The sequence below is a fragment of the Barbus barbus genome, assembly GCF_936440315.1.
Source record: "Barbus barbus genome assembly, chromosome: 34".
Taxonomy (NCBI): Eukaryota; Metazoa; Chordata; class Actinopteri; order Cypriniformes; family Cyprinidae; genus Barbus; species Barbus barbus.
The window spans coordinates 6,509,755-6,519,494 of NC_136762.1; positions in this window are offsets into that span (position 1 = coordinate 6,509,755).

Sequence of the window (9,740 nt, forward strand, 5' to 3'; positions counted from 1 at the left end):
CACTATGTATACAACTGTTCTGTACAGTGAAGCCTGTATATCAAAAGGTTCATAAAATCAGTAAAATTTGTCCTGGTGTGGTTTGTATGTAACTGTTCACAACTATAGTGATTACGGTTAAAGAAAATAAATACATATTTAATATAACTACATTTATTTTTATAGTTAACACTGCAACAGACAATAAGCACAGTTTAGCGCTTTCAAATATAAGCTTTTGTATTAAATAAATATAGCCTAAATATAGCATTCAAATTGAGACACAGCATGTCAAAATTGTCAAGTCATCTTTATTTACTGTAAATGGGGCTTTACACAATACAGATTGTGTCAAAGCATCTTTACCGTGTTAGACAGGAAAACAAGGTGCCAATAAAGCAAAGAAAATTAAATTATGCTGTAATGCAGCTCTATAAAGAGGACAATAGTCAATATTTCAGTTAAAGTCAGTTCATTGTTGATTCAGTGATGTCATCGAGAGTATGAGTCATTGAATCCTTCATTCAGCCAATTCATTCAAACACACAGATTAATTTAGGAATGAGATGTGTTGCTTGGAGGAATGCAGTGTGTGTTGACTTCCTTTGGAACTGTCTGCATTGTTGGAGGATATAAATACATGAGGTAAAGTCTTGTTCCAGCTATCAACAATATATTGTAAGAATGTTTTACTAACGTTCTTATTAGTTTATTAAACCGTTATTTCTGATTGCTCGCTGAACATTAAAAGGTCAGATTTAGCTTTTTCGCATCAGGTTAGCGCCAATAGCCTAGTGGTTAGTGCACCGACATATAGCGCAACTGTGCTTGCAGCAGCCTGAGTTCGATTCCCTTCTCTCTGCCCAATGTTTTCCTGTCAGCTCTCTACTGTCCTATCCATTAAAGGCATAAAACAGCCCAAAAAATTACTTAAAAAATTAGTACTATCAGGATTTACTAAAGATGCTCAGTGAAGAATTAGCGCTGAAAATGCGTGGACACAGTTATTTTTGCGCCTGATCTTCAATATGCATTTGTAGAAGTTTCCCTTTCAGACAAAAAATTTATGGGAGGAGAGTAATAAAATTAATCACGCTACGTGATTTATTAACGTTTTCTCTCATCAAATTGGTATTTGTGCCATTATTTAATGCCCACAAAAACATGTCTTAAACTATTTTGCACCTGTGTCGTAAATAGATCACCCAAGTTCCATGAACAATGTATAAATATATATAAATAAAGTTGTAATAAACTTCTTACCGTATAAAAGAACGTCTCAGGTTACATATGTAACCATGGTTTCCTGAGAGTAGGGAACGAGACTCTGCGTCCTCTAGGGGTCGCTATGGGGAACACCGTCAGCATGGCCCGTGTCTGAAGCATACATACAAAAACACCACATGCTGGCTGGCGACAGCCTATGACGTCACTACCGGTGCGATCACAGTATAAAGGGACGCCGGGAAAATACGTCAATTCACTTATTCGTCTGAAGCTTGCGTCCGAAGCATGGCACCGAACCCAGAGGACGCAGTGTCTCGTTCCCTACTCTCAGGGAACAGTGGTTACATATGTAACCTGAGACGTTCCCTTTCGAGGGAACTTCGAACTGCGTCCTCTAGGGGTCGCTATGGGGAACGGAATACCCACGCCATGCTGAGGGGAGTGCAAGCCAAGCACTAAGTACCAACTCTACCCAGCTCTACCCAGGGAGTTGCCCCTGGGACGGTACGATGGCTGTCAGTGATATTATCCCCTTCGGCCAAAGGCATGAGCTGCATAGCCAGAACTTACCTGTTAGGGGCCAGGCCTCCTGGACCCAGGGTAGAGCTCAAAGGCTTGGAATCAGAAGAAGAGATTCCTTTAAGTGGATACGACCAAGCGCTTAGGATAGTAACTAAGTCTTGGCCTGTCACCCAGGGGCTACTGCTTGCTCTGCAAGAGCACTCTGAAGGAACTGTCTCAACAGATCCTTGGTAGCAACACCCTGTTCAAGTAGTATCACTGGGGATACATAGGTAGAGTGGGGCCCAAGGTGAAACCGGGGCCTGACCGACTCAAAGAATGGGCACGAAGCCGCAGCGCGTAACCCATACCTTACAGGATTTTAGAAAGACCGCAAAACACTTGGTGTGCGATCTTACCACAACGTGGCTTTCAGAAAGTGCACAGAGACTAGCGTGCGCACTTACCATAACATGGATTTGTAAACACCATCTTTTCAGATGCCCGGGAGGGAGCAGCATGCTCATAGGTGACCCTCTATGCTGAGGGGAGCAAAGCTAGCTCTAACAACAAGGAGAGCAACTTAACAGGGAGGCAGGGAGAGGCCTAACAACCTGAAGTTGCTGATTCACAGAGCTGAAATTCTTTTCAAATGCTCGGGAGGGGGCAGCATGCTCATAGGTGACCCTCTAAGGTGAGGGGAGCAATGCTAGCTCTACCATGGCAGAGCTCTGGAGAGTGGAGAACTTAACTCTCAGCATGAGAGGGAACTCAGAGGCTCAGAAGGGAGCGGCAGGCTCATAGGTGACCCTCTATAGTGAGGGAGCAATGCCAGCTCGACCAGCCAGGAGAGCATAGGGAGAAGGGAGCAGCATGCTCATATCTGACCCTCGATAGTGAGGGGAGCAATGCTAGCTCTACCATGACAGACTCTGGAGAGCGGAGAACTTAACTCTCAGCATGAGAGGGAAATCGGACTCTCAGAAGGGAGCGGCATGCTCAAAGGTGACCATCTATGGTGAGCGGAGCAATGCTAGCTCGACCACTGCCTGAAAAACTCCAGAGAAGCTGCCACAATAGTGTTTACTTACACCCTAGCACAGGGGCTCAGAAGGGGAGCAGTCCCTGAGCTATCACATAGATATCATCAGATAGCCATGACCCTTCCTCAAAGGAGGCGTCACTATGCCAAGAACTGATGTTAAAAGACCCGCAGGTCCAGGCATTGCAGTGACCTGATGACCAAGGATGCTCCCACAGAAACCTACGACTGGGCCACACGATCCAGAGGTATGAGGCCGGAAACAGGGCTCTCATCCTAGCCTGGATCTAGTATCGACGAGTCGAAGGCAAGAGGTGAAAACACACAAAACGACAGGTCCCAGAAACTGCAAAGAATGGCTAACAATACCAGTGATACTGTAAAACGGGATCGTACTCACCCATCAATGATTCCTGCACATGAGATCAGTCCCAGAGGCGAAGTCTGAAGAGTCGTGCTGAGCGCGCCCTCGCCTCCCTCGTCTCGACGGAGGTACTGAAAAGCTCGGAAGGTGAGACTGGAGCATCGAGAAGAAAGCCCTTCTCTTTCTTCCCAATATCTGCCAGATTCACCCACAGATGTCTCTCCATTACCACCATTGCCACCATAGACCTGCCCATAGCAGTGGTGGCCTGCTTAGTGGCCCGGAGAGCCAAATCCGTGGTGCGGCGCAGCTCAGCTACTTCGTCAGGCGACAAGCCCTGACCCTTATCCAGGTCTTTCAGCAGATCAGCCTGGTATGCCTGAAGCACCGCCATTGTGTGCAACGAAGCGACAGCCTGACCTGCTGCTGCGTATGCCCTGCCATTTAAGCGAGATGTTTCCTGAAGGATTCTAGATGGCAAGGAGGGAGCCTTGAGAGAGGATGTCTTACCCTCAGAGAGATAGCTGGCTAGCGTCTCTTCCACAGGGGGCATCCTCTCATAGCCGTTTTCACGCATCCCCTCAATGTCAGCATAACTGGTATGCTGAAACCTATAAATGCAAGAGGAAAACAGCTTCTTCCATTCCCTCTCAATCTCCATATGGAGATCAGGAAGAAATGGGAGGCTCACTCGAGCTGGGTGGCCATGGCCAGAAAGATAACGCTCATCGAGACGACCCTGCGGCGCCACCATCTTGGCCTGCTTCCACGGCAAGTCAAGCCTTGCCGTGGCGCGTTCCATAACCTCCAACAGTTCGTCATACGCAGAGCAGGAGGATTGAGATGGCTCAGTCTCAACTTCTTCACCCTCAGACATCTCCTGCTATTCCTGGGCATAACCCACCAGAGCACTAGCCGCTGGATCAGACGATGTCAGCGAGATCGCATCATCATCATCCTGCGGCTCACCCTCGCTCGCGGCCGACGAGTGCGAGAAGGAAAGCCCCCTCTCTAACTCATCAGCCAGATCCACCTGCGAACCCCACGAGTTCATTCTACTCCGTGCCTCGGCATCAGTGGGTCTTGAACCATGGGAAGCAGACGGCTGTCCCTCCTTCCTCGAAAAGAGAGACAGACGAGAGCGGAGCTTTCTCAAGAAAAAAGCTCACAGTGCACGCAGATTGCCCCCTCGAGCATATCGCGTGCGTGCTCCTCGCCCAAACAAAAGACACAAAGGTCGTGTGTGTCAACAGGTGTCAAATAACGAGGACACGGATGCACACATATCTTAAACGCCTTGCTAGTGCTCGCCATAGTAGTAGTAAAAAAATTGTTCTTACCAGTAGAATGCACGCTTCAAACAAAACAGTCACTGAAGACGAAGAAGAGAATGACGTATTTTATACTGTGGTCGGGCCGGTAGTAACGTCATAGGCTGTCGCTGGCCAACATGTGGTGTTTTGGTATGTATGCTTCAGACACGGGTCACGCTGACGGCGAAAATTCCACCAATCCGAGAGTTACAGTGAGCAAAGCATGCCAAAGGGGATCTTTAGCTTTGCCCAGTCCAATGATGCATTGCAAATTACATAATAGAATCGCTCTCCCTTCACTTTCAAAATACTGTTATATTGGCATTTAAGTATTTTTTCTGTGTCTCTGTGTGTGTGTGTGTGTGTGTGTGTGTGAGATAAACAGCAGCATCTCTTGCACGTGTTGCTTAAATTATACACTATGTTCTTGTAATCCTTCAGTAATTACTTTGTTAAAAAATGCTTGTCTGAGCTCATCAGGTACAAATTCTGTGAATTTTTTTTTTTTACTTATGAGATGTGATTCTTTATAAGTAAACATAGTAACTAAACATGTAAGCATAGTGTGCTGCAGTAGATGCAATGATATCAGTCAGGGTTCTATACAAAAAAAGAGGGACAAATCTCCTGCTTCCCCTGATATGTTCTCATTCCCCTTTTGAGCTGTGAGAGCATTGAAAAGTCTCACAGATGCTACACAGACGAAAACACAAAGCCCTCACTACAACTTTCCCACTTGAGCTTGTATGCTGTAATCTGTCACATGATAATGAGTCCTTGTACACAAACACTCCCACACACACATGCTCACACACACACAATCAAACTCAATCAACGTGTGTGTTTTCATGCCAGTAGAAAAGAACACCATCTGAACTGCCTCTCCTTTCATTTGGATCATCATCTGGCCAGTGCGGTGAAATACTGTTTTGCCGTAGGGCAGATATACTCCCAGATCTCTATTGTATATCCGTCTAATGATAGTGAAAGTGCCAAAGCTCTAGCTCTTTAAGATTTAGAGTGCAGACACAGTTCATTATATCCTAACAAATGTTTCTTTAACATTGGGAAATGTAAAGTTTAACAAGCTAAGACGTGCTAAAACTATAATTCATCCATTTCTGCTGTGGACATAAACCTCAAATCATGCAGCTTGATAAGAAATGGTGTGCTGTTACTTTTTTGAGTGATCGGATATATGATTTATCTCACGGGCAATAAAATTATTATGCATCTCTCTGGAATACTTGATTATGATTGGTCAATTATGAAATCCAGCAACTTAAAATTCAACATTACGTATCAAGTAATGATGTGTTCTTGCTAGACTTAAAAATATTAGTTTGGTATACTTAGTCTATTTAAGTTATCGCAACAAATTTTAATTTGTTATAACAAATTGCGAAATTGCAAAGTCAAATTTTTTGATAGTGTAATGGGGAATTATTCTAGAACATTTTGGCAAGGTTCTCTCAAAGTTATGAACAAACATTCTTGAAGTAACATTAAAAGAAACTTCGTTTGGAGTTATCTGGTGTGTAATAATGTTTGCAAAATATTAGGAACCAAAAAATAATGTTTTATTTATTTTAGTTGGACGTTCATCTGGTGTTTTTTTAAATGTTACTGCTTAACATTCAAGTAACATTACCATTATGTTTAAACAAAAATGTTATGTTCCTTTAATGTTTGCATAAGCATAAATGGTTTTTAAAAACATTAAAAAAACAAATGTTTTGAACGTTCAGAGAACATTCAGATATAATGTTTTCATAACTTAATGTTATTAAAACCGATCTTAGGCATATTTTTGTTAGCTGGGATGTTTCCTAAAGCCCAAGACAAACTGTACCATATTAAAGATTGGCATCGTGAAACAATCGTGGCGATTTCTGTGATTGTGGCTCGGTGCCCCTATGTCGTACAGTAAGAGAGGTTCAAAAATGAATTTTGTCACGGTCTTGCGACCAAAGACAGCCTACGATAGTTTTCTGAAAGTGTCAGAAATTCAGCATGATCATCATACAGTGTGTTGCTGCTACGAATGAAAATGTGACATGAAATCAATGCAACATGACGCTAAAACATACGACTGCTTACCTCAAGCTCTTATTCCTTCCTCTTTCACTTCTTCCACTTTTTTTCTGCACACATAAAACCCCCAACTACCAAAATCTGATTCATCATGCTCTTTTTGTTTGTTTACCAGTGCATGCTGATGACATTTTATTTTTCTATATAGTGCGTCATAGCGTACGAGTCAATAGGTTTTATCATCGTACAGTCTACATGCATGTCTTAACCAAGTTTATTAGATCCATGTTGCAAAGTGTGATCTGCAATTATCGTATTGCTAAAATAGTGCAGTCTGTAGAATGCTTAATATTTGTCGCTCATATTTGTTTCCAAACATTCATTGTCCACAAGGCAGAGTCACACTAACTTGTTTCATACGAACTCTACTAGCTTCATCTTGCATTTTAGTTAATGGTTGCATTGCAATTTCCTCATATTACTGTTACACTGTTGTAGTGCCAGTCTTCTCATTTCCTCATTTACAATTACCTCAAATCAGGATCTGTGTCCTGCAATATGAAGTTTATTTCGATGCGTTGTGTAAATTTAGCTCTCTCTGCATGGTCAGCGATGGCCATCCAGCTTTCATGCACAAATCTGTTGCAGGTAATTGTGGGTAGAGCACTGTAATAAACTACATCTAGTAGGTTTACAGTAGCTGCAGCTGTGCACACATAGATTATGTCACCGCTGTTAAAGGCCCACAGAATGCTTGACTCTGCACATTTATTTTTTTTCTAAGTTTGAAAAGTGAAAAATTACTTTTCTCTGCAGAGGACAGATTAATCTATTTTTTATGTGTATATAAAAGATGACTTGTCATTAATCACAATCCCAGGTTATTCATCAGGGACTGGGAAGCAGGGGAATATGGCTAATTTATGGTGTTTCTCTGGCGCTTTTTGGATGATATAAACTGTTCTGTCTAGGCTACAATGAACGTTGCTTAATTCTCGCTTTAACGATTGGTTTTGAGTGTCAAATGCAGGGTTTTAGTTGCACGTCCAGCTCGGTTCTGCTGGTCGCAACTCATCCGACCCGTAACTCTCTCGGTTTGGTGGCAGGTTGCTGGGAAACAACCTTTTACTGTTTGCCGTCAGCTCATAAGTAGTTCAACGCGAACTAGCAACATTTTATAATGGAATTTGCATGCTGAACTTTTCTATCAAAATTGTCTTTTCACACGGCAGATTTTAAAATTACATGAATAATAAAGCAACACGAACTAAAGTAATAAGAATTTTGATTGAATTTGGCTTGCAGTCTATCTCCCATTACTCTGCGGCTGCAGTATGTTTTGGTTCCTGGTTTCTGCTCATTTACTGTTTGAAAATGACACAAAACGCAGTGCATTAGCAATCAGAGCATTGTGGAGCTGGCCAATACAGTGATCAAACACAATTTACTCCATAATCACCGATGATAAAGTTCTGCAAATATGGTTATTCTCAGACATTACCCAGGTGGCTTTGCTCACAATGCGCTGGTTTGTGAGAATACAGTGCAGAATATGTGAATAGCTGTGACATTTCCAACTGCAGCGTTTAATCTTTGTTTTCTTAGACAGACTTATGTTCATTACATAGTAGCCGATTCTGAGTAGTTTACTTTATAATATATATGATACATGATACACAGAGCAAGATTTGAATGCTGTCTGAAGAAAATATGAGTGACATTTGTGCTGTTGTGCCAGGTTGAAATCATATATCCAATCGTTTGAAAAGTAATAGCATACCTCTCCTCAACGAGCGGCGCAATTTGATGGATGCAAGAACCACTAATTAGTTTACAACAAAAAGTACCATTAAAAAGTGATTGAAACTGACAGACTATGGCAGGCTAACTCTCTAACAGCTTTATTTCCCATGTCTCGTCCATCTTTTTTTTCTTTTTTTATAGGATACTTGACAACCAAAAAGACGTTTCTACACAGGCGCTCACTGAACACCTCAGAAGATTTCAATCAGGTAATTACCTCTAAAACATGCAATAATAACCCAGGCATGTGTTTCAGCCAAATTGGTGTAATCAAAGACTCATCTGGAGAGGTGTTTTCTTTTGCACTTCTCCCATCAAAAGCAGTTTGATTCGTGCATTGTATCCATTTGTAAAGTTTTTCTGTAATTATATTTATTATATTAATATGAAAACGTCTTATCTGTGAGTTATTGATTATATTGATTCACACATATTCTGCCAAAGATTTCAAGCAGTTGCAAATAATGGTTCATCCAAAAATGAAAATTAATGTAATTTATAGTGAATGCTATGGCGGTCCATTTCTTCCACAGGATAAAAAAATAATAAAGGTAATTGCGACTTTTTATCTCAATTCTGGATTTTTTTATTGTTTATTTATTTTTGCTTTTTTTTCTGTCAAAGAATACAAAAATAAAGTAATTCTGATTTTTCTGCATTGTGAGTTTATATCTTCTAATTCTGAGTTTTTATCTCACAAATCTGAGTTTGTCGCAATTCAAGAATTCATTGAAACAGTATGAATTGTTAGATAAAAAGTCGCAATTACCATATTTATTTTTATCCTGTGGCAGAAACAAGTTTCCATATAATATAGCTCACATTGTTTTCCAAAAGGCATCATAAAAGTATCATAAAAATGGTCCATATGATTTTTCTGAAGTCATATGATAACTTTGTCTGAGAAACAGACAAAAATGTAAGACATTATTTATTTAAAACATTCTTTTGAGGTTAGTCTTATGAATGAATCTATTGATCCAGTAAAAGATTCTTTCACAAAAAAAAAATGACATGAACCTGAGTATTTAATGACAGAATTTTCATTTCTGCGTGAGAAGACTTTTTACTCAAAGGAAGTTTCAAATGAGTTCACAAAATCTGGAACTGAATCAGTCTAAATGTTAGTGCGCTTGAATAGATTTACTGGACCGACGCACTCATATGCATGCTCTACAGATCATTTTGTTTGCGTTTTCTGTTGTTTTATTGCTAGTTATTTCTTGATCATTTCATAATGATGGGTCTGTCCCGTCCTGCGATGACCAGCTACAAATTATGGCTACATTGGTCCCTAATTGCCACTTTTTCTGTCAAATGCAAGGACATGCACTCAAAGCTAAGTGATGCTCCATAAACGGCCTTGTTAAAACTCTGTTCTCTTTATTATGCTGAGTAGTGCTAGAGAGGGGGGAAAAAAAACAGACTAGATGTAGATCTCCACTTCAGTTAATAAAAAGCTTTTTTGGAAATAACA